The sequence below is a fragment of the Etheostoma spectabile genome, unplaced genomic scaffold, assembly GCF_008692095.1.
Source record: "Etheostoma spectabile isolate EspeVRDwgs_2016 unplaced genomic scaffold, UIUC_Espe_1.0 scaffold00019106, whole genome shotgun sequence".
In the NCBI taxonomy this organism is placed as follows: domain Eukaryota; kingdom Metazoa; phylum Chordata; class Actinopteri; order Perciformes; family Percidae; genus Etheostoma; species Etheostoma spectabile.
Window position 1 is genome coordinate 21,600 of NW_022604676.1, and position 14,675 is coordinate 36,274.

General features: G+C 42.7%; 3 non-coding genes across 3 annotated transcripts; all 3 read right to left on the reverse strand.

Annotated features, from left to right (window-relative positions):
• Positions 1-842: 842 nt before the first annotated feature.
• trnat-agu (transfer RNA threonine (anticodon AGU)) lies at positions 843-916 on the reverse strand. Its single transcript has one exon. It is a non-coding gene; the product is annotated as a tRNA-Thr (tRNA).
• Positions 917-9,434: 8,518 nt separating this feature from the next.
• Positions 9,435-9,506, reverse strand: trnaq-uug (transfer RNA glutamine (anticodon UUG)). Its single transcript has one exon. It is a non-coding gene; the product is annotated as a tRNA-Gln (tRNA).
• A 3,744-nt stretch (positions 9,507-13,250) lies between these two features.
• trnas-uga (transfer RNA serine (anticodon UGA)) lies at positions 13,251-13,332 on the reverse strand. The gene has a single exon. It is a non-coding gene; the product is annotated as a tRNA-Ser (tRNA).
• Between the last annotated feature and the right edge of the window lie 1,343 nt (positions 13,333-14,675).

Here is a 14,675-nt window from a genome sequence, read left to right on the forward strand (position 1 = left end):
GCGCATCCTCCCAAAGTCTGCCCGACAACTCAACCAACAACTCCCCTTCCCACTCGATCTTAATTTTTGAAAAGACAGGCACTTTAACCACTAAGCTACAGCGCCTCCTACAGTGAAGTCTGTCTTGCAAAAATATAATGACCTAGTGAAAAGGGTTCCCTCCATCCATCCATCTTTGTCCAGCAGCTCCAGCAGGGGACCCAAACTGCCCTTTGCCGAGCCACATAAACCAGCTCCAACTGGGGGATCCTGAGGCTTTCCCAGGCCAGGTTGGAGATGTACTCTCTCCACCTAGTTCTGGGTCTTCCCCGAGGCCTCCTCCCAGCTGGACGGGCCTGGACCAGCTCTCTACGGAGAACCCCAGGAGGCATCCTTACCAGATGACCCAACCACCTCAGTTGTTTACAACGAGTACCTCCATAATGCATCCATGCATCTGTGGTCATCCCCAGAGGTGCTGTGGCTTAGTTGGTTAAAGTGCCTGTCTAATCAGCAGACGTTCCTGAGTTCAAATCCCAGCAGCACCTTGTTGTTGCAGAGATTACCTGTACATGTTTTTAAGTTGCCTGCTAATCAGATGTTGTTGTGGATGGGGCATTAAGTCTGACTCAGTGGCGAGGGAAATGGAGCAGTTGACTGACACAGAACTGTAGTGGAGCCAAAGTAGCGCATTTATTAATTAATTTCATTAGTTGTCAGGCAAATAGAACACCTTGTTGGCATGTTATTAGTGTTTCTGTGTAAATGTAACATGCCATTTTCATTTGCTACCAGGGTACTTTCACAAGGATTGGGTTGACATGATGATGACACGCCAAAAAGAGGTCATCTCTCCAACAACAAAGTGCTGCTGGGACTTGAACCCAGGATCTCCTGTTTACTAGACAAGCACTTTAACCAACTAAGCCACAGCACCTCCACAAATAACTGTCCTGTTAAGTCTTGATTTGTCTTTTACCTTGTACAAGCTAAACATACAGTATACTGACTGGCAGTATTGGGAGTAACGGCTTAGCTCGCTTAGGCTTGGCGGATCAATCCTATCCAGTAGATAGTCTGCAGAAGAGGTATAAGTACCTGACAGGTCTCTCCCTTCAGCAGTTTAAGAACGCCAGCCCACTCCTTCCCATTGGTGCTGATCATCCACATCTCACCCTCATAGAGCCAGTGAAGCTCGGTCCACCAGGTGGACCAGTCACCATTCGAACCAGACTGGGGGGGAACGTTTCAGGGCCCAGCACGGATCGTGGAGCAACAGCTACGGCCGCAACAGTGCCTTCTCAAGTCCACTGTTCCTTCCAACATGGAGCTTTTCCAGATTGTTGAAAACCTCTAGCAGCTGGATGTGCTGCCATACAAAATAAGAAAGTGGTAACCAGGTCAAGATAAGACCAGGAGGCAGTAAGTCTGCTTGAAGAGAAGACTACGCGTGTGAAGTTCGACAGAATACGCCGCTATGCTGTAACAGTTTCCCTAACTCACTGTTTTAAGATATATTCGATGTACTATATTCAACTGCTTGGCTTTGTAGCGATATATGGGTGATTGTCACACTCTGTTCTCATAAAAGCTTATGCAAGCATTTCACAAAATGTTCTTTTTGTTGAAACATGTATCTCACGTTCTCTTATTGAAACATGTATCTCACTAACCAAGGACGGAGGCCCAACCACATCACACACACACACACTATGCTGTTTGTATCAACCTATAACCCAACCACATGATTACACACTCACACACTATTATTGTTTGTATCAACCTATAAATAAAGGAACAAGGGACTGCCTTGGCGCGACTCTCTCTTGGGTGTTCAGCCCAGCAGGTTGCCCTTTGTACAAAGTAGCTCGGTTGTCCCGTGTCATCTCTTGAGCCATCTTAAACGTGAAGAGAGAAATCTCTTCACACTCACCCGGCAAGGGAAAAGTACAACGCATATAAATTAAGGTAATGGGTGGATCTCTGATATCTATCGGCTATAATCTAGTCCTGCCTACTTTATTTACACAACCCCAGAATACCCTCACCCCCATAAACACCCTACTTGCCTCTAATTTGGCTCAATAAACATGCTAATAAAATAAAAAGAAGATCATGGAATATACACTCACCGGCCACTTTATTAGGTACACCTGTCCAACTGCTCGTTAACACTTAATTTCTTTTTTTTTTATATTCTTTTTTTATTTTGATCTTACATGTCCATACAATATAGTCCATGACACTACCTGACATACTTCTCATTGAGCCATTTGCAATTATACAATAATAACCCACACAAACAAAAGCATCACCGGCTCGGTAGACAGTACTAAAGTAAGCCAGGACCCTTTAGACATTCATTCTACATTACATACTCATAACCATTTTTAGACCTAGTAAAATCAGAATGAAAACTGAACAAACATGTTGGGGTAAACCTCAATGACTCAAAAAGCCCTCTTCCGAGGGGGAATAATAACAAATTAAAAAAAAGGACACCCAAATCTACTTTAAACAAATGAAGGGCGTAATGGAGTGATGTATGTTATCCATCTTTCCCATCTTTTCAAAAAAGTTCCCTGTTGCAGTCTCAAAGCAAAAGTAATCCTTTCCATCTTGAAAATATCGTAGATAATGTCAATCCATTCCTCCATGGTGGGTTTTCCTGGTTTTAACCACCTTCTAGTAATAGCTTTTCTACTAGCAGCACTTAAGATCTGAAACAAGTATTTGACATGAGAAGAAACATTTTTTGTTGTTAAGGCACCTAAATATAAAGACTCAAATTTAAATTGAATGTCCACCTGAAAAATACTTTGCAAAGCTTTATAAACCTCCCTCCAAAATGGAATCAATAATGTACAGGACCAGAAAATGTGAAAATGATTTGCTTCGAGGCACCCACATTGTCGCCAACATGCCGAAGAATTGGTGTAGTGCTTCTTTTGAGCTGGAGTAATGAAAAACCTTATAAGGTTTTTCCAGCAAAACTCTTGCCATAAAGATGAACTGGAAGTTTTCCACTGTATCTCACATAAGTTCTCCCAATCTTCTTCATTTAAGACAAAATTTCCTTCCTGTTCCCATTTTTGCTTTACAGACATTGAACTACCTTTTGTTTGTTGTAGCCCCTTGTATATTCTTGAGATGAGCTTCCGGTTAGAGCCAACAAGATAAGCCTCTATAAACACTTTTAACAGAATGTTATCCCCGCCTACTATTGTACACCTCTTCTGCATTTGGTCAATATAATGCCGGACCTGAAGGAATCTGTAAAATCATCCTTATCTAAGCCAAATTGCCTCCTCAGATTTTGAAAGCTATTCATAGTCCCCTTATGCAAAAATGTACAGTATGCTGTTAAGCCTTGCGAAGTCCATCTCTTAAATCTTGCGTCCCATCTATTAGGCAAAAAATCTGTATCAAACGCACACCATCTCAAGACCTTTACCCCATCCTTCAGGTTACTTTGAGCTATTACCTTGTTCCATATCTTAAGTGACAAACAGATCCATGGGTTTCCCAATTCCTTTAAATTATATAACAAATCCTTGTCCCCAATTGCAGCCTGAATTGGAAATTTATCTGACATAGCACCCTCAATCTCCTTCCATCTAGCACGATAATCTGGGTTGCACCAGCATATTAATGGCCTCAGTTGAGCAGCGGTATAGTAGTCATTTAAGCATGGGAGAGAAACCCCGCCCTTGATTTTTGTCAATTGTAATCTCTGGTATCTAATTCTTGGCCTTCGTCCCTGCCAAATGAACCTTGAAATAAGCTTGTCCCACTCCTGAAATTGTTGGTCGGGTATATCTATTGGAAGAGATTGAAAGAGATACATCAATTTCGGCAAAATAACCATTTTGACCGATTCCACTCGTGATCCGAAATTAAGAAAAGGTAAAAGATCCCATCTCCTTATGTCTTCCCTAATCTTTTTGTTCAAGGGAAGGTAGTTAAGTGAGAACAAAGTTGTCAAGTCTATTGGAATGTTCACCCCCAAATATCTAATTGAACCCGAGTCCCATTTCAAATTATACTTATTTTTCAAATTTACAGAAGGGCTGTAGTTAAAACATAGAATTTGTGTTTTAGGAACATTCAGCTTGTATCCAGAGAAAGATCCGTATTGCTCCAATAATTCCAATAGCCGTGCCAAAGACTGTTCAGGGTCAGTTAAATACACCAGTACATCATCAGCGAACAGCGAAATAATTTGTTCTCCCCCATACATAACGATTCCTTTAATATTGTTGTCCTGAATGATCCATTGACTCAGGGGCTCAATAAAGATTGCAAACAGGAGGGGGCTAATTGGGCAGCCCTGTCTTGTTCCTCTTTCTAATGAAAAGGGGCTAGAGACAGCCCCATTTATTTTAATTCTTGCCCTTGGGCTATCGTAGAGAGCTCGTAATGTTTTAATAAAGGTACTATGAAATCCAAAATTATCCAAAATTTTGTACAAAAAAGACCAATTTACACAGTCAAACGCTTTTTCTGCGTCCAGCCCCACTAGTACTGCATCCAAATTATTTTCTGTTATATGGTTAATTACATGTAAAGTCCTTCTAATACTATCTTGAGTTTGTCTTCCGCGAATAAAACCCGTCTGGTCAAGACTAATAATTAATGGTAGCAGTCCCTCTAATCGTTTGGTTAGTATATGAGTAAATATTTTATAATCCTGGTTCAACACGCTTACTGGTCTATAATTACCGCATTCCGACTTGTCCTTCCCCTCCTTCGGAATTAAAGATATTACCGCCTCCCTCCAAGAGGGAGGTATACTGTTCTCTTTAAGAACCCAGTTAAAGGTGGACTGCAGCACAGAGGTCAAAGAACCCTCCATGACTCTGTACCATTCGGAAGGGAACCCGTCCGGACCTGGAGCCTTATTTGGTTTAAGATGCGATATGGCTGAGCGAATTTCTTTCTCTGTTATTTCTGCTACAAGAATCCTACTTTGCTCACTATTCAATTTAGGCAGATGAATTTTCTGAAAGAAATCTTCCATTTTCTCTCCATCTATTTGAGGCTGGGAGTATAGTTTTTTATAATAATTTTCAAAACAATCTTGTATTTCGTTTAATTTGTAATGCATAGAATTAGTAATAGGATTTTTTATTTTATGAATTGAATTCTCTGCTTGTTGTTTTTTCAGCCTATAAGCTAACAATTTGCTGGCTTTCCCACCCCCTTCATAATATTTCTGTTTTGTAAAAATTAACTTTTTTTGTATATCCTTTGTATAAATCTCATTTATTTCGTTCTTTTTCTTCCTAAGTAGCTCTCTATCTTTTTTATCATTTGTATCTTTGTGTTTTTGTTCCAATTGTTTTAATTCTACTTCCAACTGAATTAACTCTTTTTGTCTTACTCTCTTAAGGTGAGCACTGTATCCAATTATCTTGCCTCGAAGCACAGCTTTACATGCATCCCATAATATTGTAGGGGGGACTTCACCATTGTCATTCTGGTCTAAGTATTCAGCAATATCCCTCTTAATTTGTTCCTTCATCTGAATCAGTACAAATGTATTTAACCTCCATAAGGTGTCTTTCCGGTACTGGTCCAGATTCAGTTCTAAATAAATGGGGCTATGATCCGAAAGGTCCATGTTCCCCACATCGCAGCCTACTACCCTGTTTAGGTCTTGAGCAAAAGTAAGAAAATAATCAATCCTCGAGTATGCCAAGTGTGGATTTGAAAAAAAGGTGTAGTCTCTCTTTGAAGGGTTTAATTCTCTCCAGATATCAATTAATCCGATTTCTTTCATAGACAAATTGAACTTTTTACTTATCAAATTGGGCTGGACTGTGTGTGTATTTGAGGAGTCCAGTTTGGGATTAGTCTAATGTTGAGATCCCCCCCACAGATTAGGACTCCATGGGTCTCTGCTGTTATCAAATCAAATATCTGTTTAAAAAACTTCCAGTCAGAGTTAGGAGGAGCGTAGATGTTAAATAAAGTAACCAATGAGCCCCCTAAATTTCCCCTCACTAGAATAAATCTTCCCTCTGTGTCCTTTTTTTCAAAAATGGGTTCGAAACTAGTCTTGTTAGATATCAATACTGCCACCCCCCTCCTGTGCCCCGCCTTATACGATGATGAGTACTGATGCTTAAAGCCCAATCGTTTTAATTTAACATGTTCTGTATCCGAAAGATGCGTTTCCTGTAAAAACGCAACCTCAACTCTCTCTCTCTTTAGTTTAGTTAATATCTTACTTCTCTTGATGGGGTTGACAAGGCCATTCACATTATAAGTTGCTATTTTAACTGATTGCATTCAGTAAGGAAAAGAGAAAAATAGATAAATAAATCATCCCCCTAATTGACCATGAGTAACAAAAAGAATCCCAGGATATACCCCGCAAACAACATAGAATGGCAGCAAGAACTGCTGCAACACAGAGAACACAATAAGAACAAAAAAGATAGAAATAAAAAGACTTCCAACTGTGGGGTCTTAATATTGACCCTGGTGAAGCCCTGATGGAAAAAGGGCTCTGAGGTAGAGCCTCCCCCCTAACAAATGGGAGAGGGCCTTCATGCATGGTATCGACTCTGTCTTGGCAAAATATAAAAGAAAATCCCCCCGACGTTTACATTATAATCCTGGTTATGCAGCCCGTTCAATGCCTCTTTAATAAGCAGGACGTGTTAAAGGACGTAATTCCTCTCTCTACTGGGAGTCCCGAGCGAAAAATGAAAAAGAAAATAACGACTCAACGGACTCACCCGTTATACTTTCAGCTAACTCGCACACAGCGATTTTCAGTTAACTAACAGTCAACCTGAATCCTGGTGTCTAAAAGCCTGTAATTTTTCCTTGAAATCCGAAGCTCTGCCAGCTCTATGCCGGTTCCCTGGTCTCTTGACGGTATGCCACGTGAACCGCTGGATCCGCTCCAACAGCGAGTCCGGGTGTTTAATTACCGACACCGGGAACCCCCTCTTCGCCATATCCTCCGTAGCCTCCTCCGCCGAACCATACATCACAGTTCCTTCCTGGTAGAAAACTCTAAGCCTGGCGGGGAATGGCGTCTGAAATCGGATTTTCTTCTCCTTCAACACCGCTTTTGCTTCGGCATACTCCCTTCGCTTTTTCAAGACATCCGGCGCGTAATCGTGATCGAGATTGACTCTTTTCCCAAAATGTTGAAATCCTCGCTTTTGCCAAGCCATTCTCAACAGCTCTTCTTTCATCCTGTAGCTTGACATCTTGACAACGATGGACCTCGGCGTGGCTTCCCCGGGCGGCCTCGGCATCAAGGCGCGGTGAGCTCTTTCCACTCGAAGTTCAAATGTAGCTGGAAGCTCCAAGCCCTCCCGCAGCAAGCTCTCCACATACATCACCATCGATGTGGAATTTTCCTCCGCACCCTCTTTAACTCCGTGAATTCTGATATTTTCTCGCCTGGAGTGGCCCTCTAAGTCAGTCAGCTTAGCGTCTAGGTGTATCTGAAGGTGTAGCAACTCCTGCACGGTATCCTCAGCCACTTGTAACCGCGTTTCAGTCGCGTCAATCCTCCTCTCCGCCTCTTCGATCCTAGTATTGGATTTATTAATTTCTTCCCGAATCGCATTCAGCTGCTGACTGCTGTCTTTTCTGAACTCTCTCAGCTCTTTAAGTATGAGGCCAAAGTCCCCGGTCTCACTTTGACCCGCTCCGAGTTGCGTATGCGTTTCATCATCGTCCTCCTCCATTAACATTACGCTGCTAGGCGATGAAGTTTGGCTAGCTCCTTCGACGTCGAGTAACTCTGTCTGCTTTGACTTTTTATTTTTCCCTTTGGGCATTCTCAAAACCCACTGTCTTAAACCACCCTGAAAACTAAGTTTGTTTCTAAATAATCGTGTTGTAGTGGGTAATTTTGTCCGAAATTGTCGGGAGCACTTTCTCTAAGCCGCCATCTCCTGGTTCGTCAAACCGGAAGTCCCTAACACTTAATTTCTAAGCAGCCAATCACATGGCGGCAACTCAGTGCATTTAGGCATGTAGACATGGTCAAGAGAATCTCCTGCAGTTCAAACCGAGCATCAGTATGGGGAAGAAAGGTGATTTGAGTGACTTTAAACGTGGCATGATTGTTGGTGCCAGAAGGGCTGGTCTGAGTATTTCAGAAATTGCTAATCTACTGGGATTTTCACGCACAACCATCTCTAGGGTTTACAGAGAATTGTCCGAAAAAGAAAAAAACATCCAGTGAGCGGCAGTTCTGTGGGCGGAAATGCCTTGTTGATGCCAGAGGTCAGAGGAGAATGGCCAGACTGGTTCGAGCTGATAGAAGGGCAACAGTGACTCAAATAACCACCCGTTACAACCAAGGTGGGCAGAAGAGCATCTCTGAACGCACAGTACGTCGAACTTTGAGGCAGATGGGCTACAGCAGCAGAAGACCACATCGGGTGCCACTCCTTTCAGCTAAGAACAGGAAACTGAGACTACAATTTGCACAAGCTCATCGAAATTGGACAATAGAAGATTGGAAAAACGTTGCCTGGTCTGATGAGTCTCGATTTCTGCTGCGACAGTCGGATGGTAGGGTCAGAATTTGGCGTCTACAACATGAAAGCATGGATCCATCCTGCCTTGTATCAACGGTTCAGGCTGGTGGTGGTGGTGTCATGGTGTGGGGAATATTTTCTTGGCACTCTTTGGGCCCCTTGGTACCAATTGAGCATCGTTGCAACGCCACAGCCTACCCGAGTATTGTTGCTGACCATGTCCATCCCTTTATGACCATAATGTACCCAACTTCTGATGGCTACTTTCAGCAGGATAATGCGCCATGTCATAAAGCTGGAATCATCACAGACTGGTTTCTTGAACATGACAATGAGTTCGCTGTACTCAAATGGCCTCCACAGTCACCAGATCTCAATCCAATAGAGCATCTTTGGGATTTGGTGGAACGGGAGATTCGCATCATGGATGTGCAGCCGACAAATCTGCGGCAACTGTGTGATGCCATCATGTCAATATGGACCAAACTCCCTGAGGAATGCTTCCAGCACCTTGTTGAATCTATGCCACGAAGAATTGAGGCAGTTCTGAAGGCAAAAGGGGGTCCAACCCGTTACTAGCATGGGGTACCTAACAAAGTGGCCGGTGAGTGTAAGTGTAACTGCGTGTATTATAGACACAACTAATTAAACATCGGACACACCCACTCTATACAAACATGTTAAAGCACTCAAAGAATCCCACACATTAAAATTGTTATAGACATGGGAAAAACAACAATACACTCATGCATGTTCCCCATACATAAAAGCTCCTTTAAGTTAACATGAAGTACAGGTGACTGCTCAACATGCCTCCACCAAAATACTGCTTTACAGTCCAACATCCAAGGCTATTTTACCCCTTAGCTTACTTTAAAGTAGAAGTGGATAGTGTAGAGGTTGATTTTTTTAATTTCACCAATACTCTAGCTTAATATTAGGTTCCACTGAGACTTGAACTCAAATCACTGGATTCAAAGTCCAGAGTGCTCACCATTACACCGTGGAACCACGGCTCTGAAAGACCACATGGGTTTCCCAGGCAGCTTCTTTCATAGTATCAACACTTACGCTATTGAAGGCCAGAGATGGCAAAAGTACTCACTTTCCGTACTTAAGTAGAAGTACAGATACTTGTGTTAAAAAATACTCCGGTAAAAGTGGAAGTACTGATTAAACTTCTTTACTCAAGTAAAAGTAACTAAGTACAGGCTTGGAAATTTACTTAAAGTATAAAAGTAAAAGTAGCCTTGCGAAAGCTACCTGGAGCACACAAATGTTACCAGAGAGACGCTGAGGAACTCCAGTGGACATGGAGGACATGTCTTTATATGGCAATGGTTACATTTTAAATGGCTGTCTGCCAATAGGCCTAAAACATAACATATATGGTTATTATGACAGAAACTGGGACTCCAGGTTAATAAGATTCTGACTCATTAGCAAGATATGAATTCAGTTGTGTGTGCTAACGTTAGCGCCATCAAGCCTCAATGATTTGCTGTGAATTAATGCAGAGTGCTGAATCGGTTGAGTTGTCTTAGTCGTGCGTCAAATGCAACGTACAGTAGATGTATTACCATCCATTTAGATTGAATATGGTATTGATGACGTAAACAATAATAAGGATAACTCCAGTGAAATGATGTGAAAGTTGAAAGTGTTGATGCTTCATTAAGATCAACGTGCAACCTAGCTAACAAGTGAAGACCACACCAAAACCACTAGCTAACTTACTTTAAATGTGAAGAATTATAGACCAATAACAGGCTTAAGTGAACTGACAACATGAGTTAGACGACTTACAGTTCTCAAAGACTCTCACACACAATCTCAGATGATTATCCTCGGGACAGCTAGTCTCCTTTTCATTTCTCTCACTTTTTTCACCGTGTGGCGCGCGCACCCGCTCGCGGTGTGAGCCGCGTGTCCGCGCTATTCTCCGATATGACAACGTCTTGTACAAAACTAAAGCAGCAAGCCATTTTGTAAAATGTAAGGAGTAGAAAGTAGGCTACCGATATTTGTGTTAAAATGTAAGGAGTAGAAGTAAAAAGTTGCCACAAAAATAAATAGTAAAGTAAAGTAAAAATATCAGAAAATTCTACTTGAGTACAGTAACGAAGTATTTGTACTTCGTTACTTCCCATCTCTGTTGAAGGCACACAACAATTACTGGCTAACTTAAATCATTTAGTAAGCTAAGCGTTCACACAGGATGTGGAAAAATGCAAGTCAAGAAAAGGTTTTAAAGGACTTGCCACAAACAATGAATACAGCAGTAGATAGATCTACAGTGACAAACAGATGATAACTTTAGTTGGGTTGATAATGCAAATGCTCACAAATGGTGCAGCTGCATTTGCAATTCAATAGCTTGCACAAATGCATGTCCACTATAATTGTAAAGTACAGCTGAGCTCAAGCTCCCCAACACCATGTCTGAGAAAGTAGCTCTAGACGGAAATAATTCATGTCAGAAGTGGGATTTGAACCTAAGCCTCCAGTGGAGACTGCGACCTGAACGGAGCGCCTTGGACCGCTCGGCCATCCTGTCTGAAAAGCCGAAAATTTATTATGATCTCTCACAGAAATAGTAATACGGTACCTCAACTGTCTCATGATAAAGTAGGTTGTTAGTCATCCAGGTCATAGTTATCAAGGGAAGGTTTCCCAATTGCCGGCCCAAATATATGGGCGTTTATGGGGACATGGAAGAAAGTCACCAGTGTGGCAATGTGCTTGACAATGGCAATACTTTGCGCGGGATGTGAAGGCATCTTACCGACTCTGTACACCAATGTGCAATGCAGGCTGAATCCTGTGGTGTGAATCAAGATCCACCAATGTTTTCTGTCCAAAATTTCAACCTGTGTCCAGAAATGTCGGAAAAAAGGATATTTTATCCGTTAGCCTAGTTTAAACTACAAGTGGAGACTATATAGGTGGATTTTTTTAATTTCACCAGTACTCTGGCTTAAAATGAGGCTCCATCGAGACTTGAACTTGGCTCAGTGGATTCAAAGTCTAGAGTGCTTACCATTACACCATGGAACCAGTGCTTTAAAATGCAACATTGGTTTGTCAGGCAGCTTCTTTCATAATATCAACACTTATTATGATTGAAGGCACACAACAATCAGAAAGAAGATTTGATGAAAACGCAGCGATTACTGGCTAACTTAAGTCATTTAGTAAGCAAAGCGTTCACACAGGATGTGGAAAAAGGCAAGTCAAGAAAAGGTTTTAAAGGACTTGCCACAAACAATGAATACAGCAGTAGATAGGTCTACACATGGAAAGTTTACGTGGGTTTATAATGCAGATAGTCACAAAAGGTGCTGCTGTACTTGCAATTCAGTATCTTGTGCAAATTCATGTCCACTAAAATTTAAAGAATTGCTTAGTTCTTTTTTCCAAATATCATGTCTGAGACATTAGGTCCAGATGGAAAAACTTCACATCAGAAGTGGGATTCAAACCCATGCCTCCAGTGGAGAGTGGAATGCATATCCAGGGAACAAAGCTCCCATTCCACCACATCCCAAAGATGCTCTATTTGGTTGAGATCTGGTAACTGTGGGGGCCATTTTAGTACAGTGAACTCATTGTCTTGTTCAAGAAACCAATTTAAAATGATTCAAGCTTTGTGACATGGTGCATTATCCTGCTGGAAGTAGCCATCAGAGGATTGGTTCATGGTGTCATAAAGGGATGGACATGGTCAGAAACAATGCTCAGGTAGGCCCTGGCATTTAAACAATGCCCAATTAGGCATTAAGGGGCCTAAAGGGTGCCAAGAAAACATCCCCCACACCATTACGCCACCACCACCAGCCTGCACGGTGGTAACAACGCATGATGGATCCATGTTCTCATTCTGTTTACACCAAATTCTGACTCTACCATCTGAATGTCTCAACCGAAGTCCAGACTCATCAGAACAGGCAACATTTTTCCAGTCTTCAATTGTCCTATTTGGTGGGCTCCTGCAAATTGTAGCCTCTTTTTCCTATTTGTAGTGAAGATGAGTGGTACCCGGTGGGGTCTACTGCTGTTGTAGCCCATCCGCCTCAAGGTTGGGCGTGTTGTGGCTTCACAAATGCTTTGCTGCATACCTCGGTTGTATCGAGTGGTTATTTCAGTCAAAATTGCTCTTCTATCAGCTTGAATCAGTCAGCCCATTCTCCTCTGACCTCCAGCATCAACAAGGCATTTTCGCCCACAGGACTGCCGCATATTGGATGTTTTTCCCTTTTCACACCATTCTTTACAAACCCTAGAAATGGTTTTGCGTGAAAATCCCAGTAACTGAGCAGATTGTGAAATACTCAGACCGGCCCGTCTAGCACCAACAACCATGCCATGCTGAAAATTGCTTAAATCCCCTTTCTTTCCCATTCTGACATTCAGTTTGGAGTTCAGGAGATTGTCTTGACCAGGGCCACACCCCTAAATGTATTTAAGCAACTGTCATGTGATTAATTGATTAGATAATTGCATTAATGAGAAATTGAACAGGTGTTCCTAATAATCCTTTAGGTGAGTGTAAATCATAGTCAAAAAGTAACACACCTGTTGCCTTTCTGCTGGACAATACAACGTTTACTGCAAATCTTGTAACACCCCATGGCATTAAGACTGAAATTAGAGCTTCCAGAACCTATGAGATGATGCAATAATGTTCTTGAACAAACATCTGCAATTTGGTATACTATGACAATGTGTCATTGGTTTGCTACCACCAGTACCCATCGTTGTCAGCAGGATTCAAACCCCCGCGGGGAGACCCCAATGGATTTCAAGTCCATCGCCTTAACCTCTCGGCCATGACAACCTGAACAGCAGCGTTTTACCTGTTTGCCCAAATGTTCATAAACTTTTCATTTGGCTTAGTAGTAACAGACACGGGCAAAGTGCAAATCGTAGTGTACTGCCTGTGTCTGTGGATCCTCGTGGAGGCAGCTTGATTGATTGATATGCTCCCTTATTAGTGCCATGACAGAGATCTAATGTTTTATCAAACCAGGTTGGGCAAGTAACCTTTCTGGTTACTTCTTGACAAATAAAGCAAGTACCATAACTCTTTTGGAGCTTCGTGGGGATACGGTTATGTTTAATAAGGACGCTGGACGAGCTGTTTAAGCGTGCTGCTTACTTAACTTTTAGAAATGCGGAACTGCCCATTTCAGACCAAATCAACTGTATATCACTGGTGCGCTGAGGCGCTACAAACTAACACAGGTTTAGGCATATCCAAACGAACACAGATCAATTTGTCCTGAACGGACATAACATGTTCCTCTCTCTGGGGGGTTTAAACCTGAAAGTAAACACTACATTCTTCAGGAAATCAGAAACACAGTCATCGAGGTAATCAGGGTACAAAGTCCTTCAAATAATCAGACTGTGCCCTCGTGCACACTGGCCATGGTGAACATACAGCTGAAGGTGAAACGGCCCGTGGTGTAGAGTCTGCGGGCCGGGGCAGCAGCGATGGTGATGGGGGCACTGTGTGTAACACCGAGGGAGTATCCTCAGGCTGTGCGGCTGATTGAGACATGGAGACCTTCTGCTCCGCTCTGGGTGGCAGTATCTCCCCGCTGCTCTGAGTTGACGTTGCAGTAGGTGCTGGCACCTTCTGAAGGCAGCTAGCGTGCCAGCGGGTGCCGTCATCTAGGAGTTATGTGGATGGTCCCAGTCGGCGGGCCACTTGCTGTGGAGTGGACCAAAATGACGCCATCTTGTTCCCCGTGGGGTCGGCAAGCTCTCACCCAGTCCGCTACAGTGATTTCTGGTATCTTGTGTGCTTGGTTGCGTTGTAGTGTAGCAGTATTAGACGTATGGCTTTTTTAAAGGAGCAGCCCCAGGCCTGATGTGCTCTGATGTCCTTTTTCAGGAACTGATGAAAGTGTTCCACCCCCCTATTTGCCTGTGGGTGATACAGGGCTGTGCAGAAGTGTCGAATCCCCCTGCTCTTCAGATACGAAGTAAACTCCACAGAAATAAACTGTGGACCATTGTCAATGGTAATGGTCTGTGGAAGACCCCAGCAGGAGAAGTGTGACTCTAGAAAGTGGCAGAGCCGGTGGTGGTCAGCTCAGGACATTTTGAGTATAAGTCATATACTACGAACAAAAACAGTTGATAGTGGGGGGGCCGTGGATCTCGCCACATTAT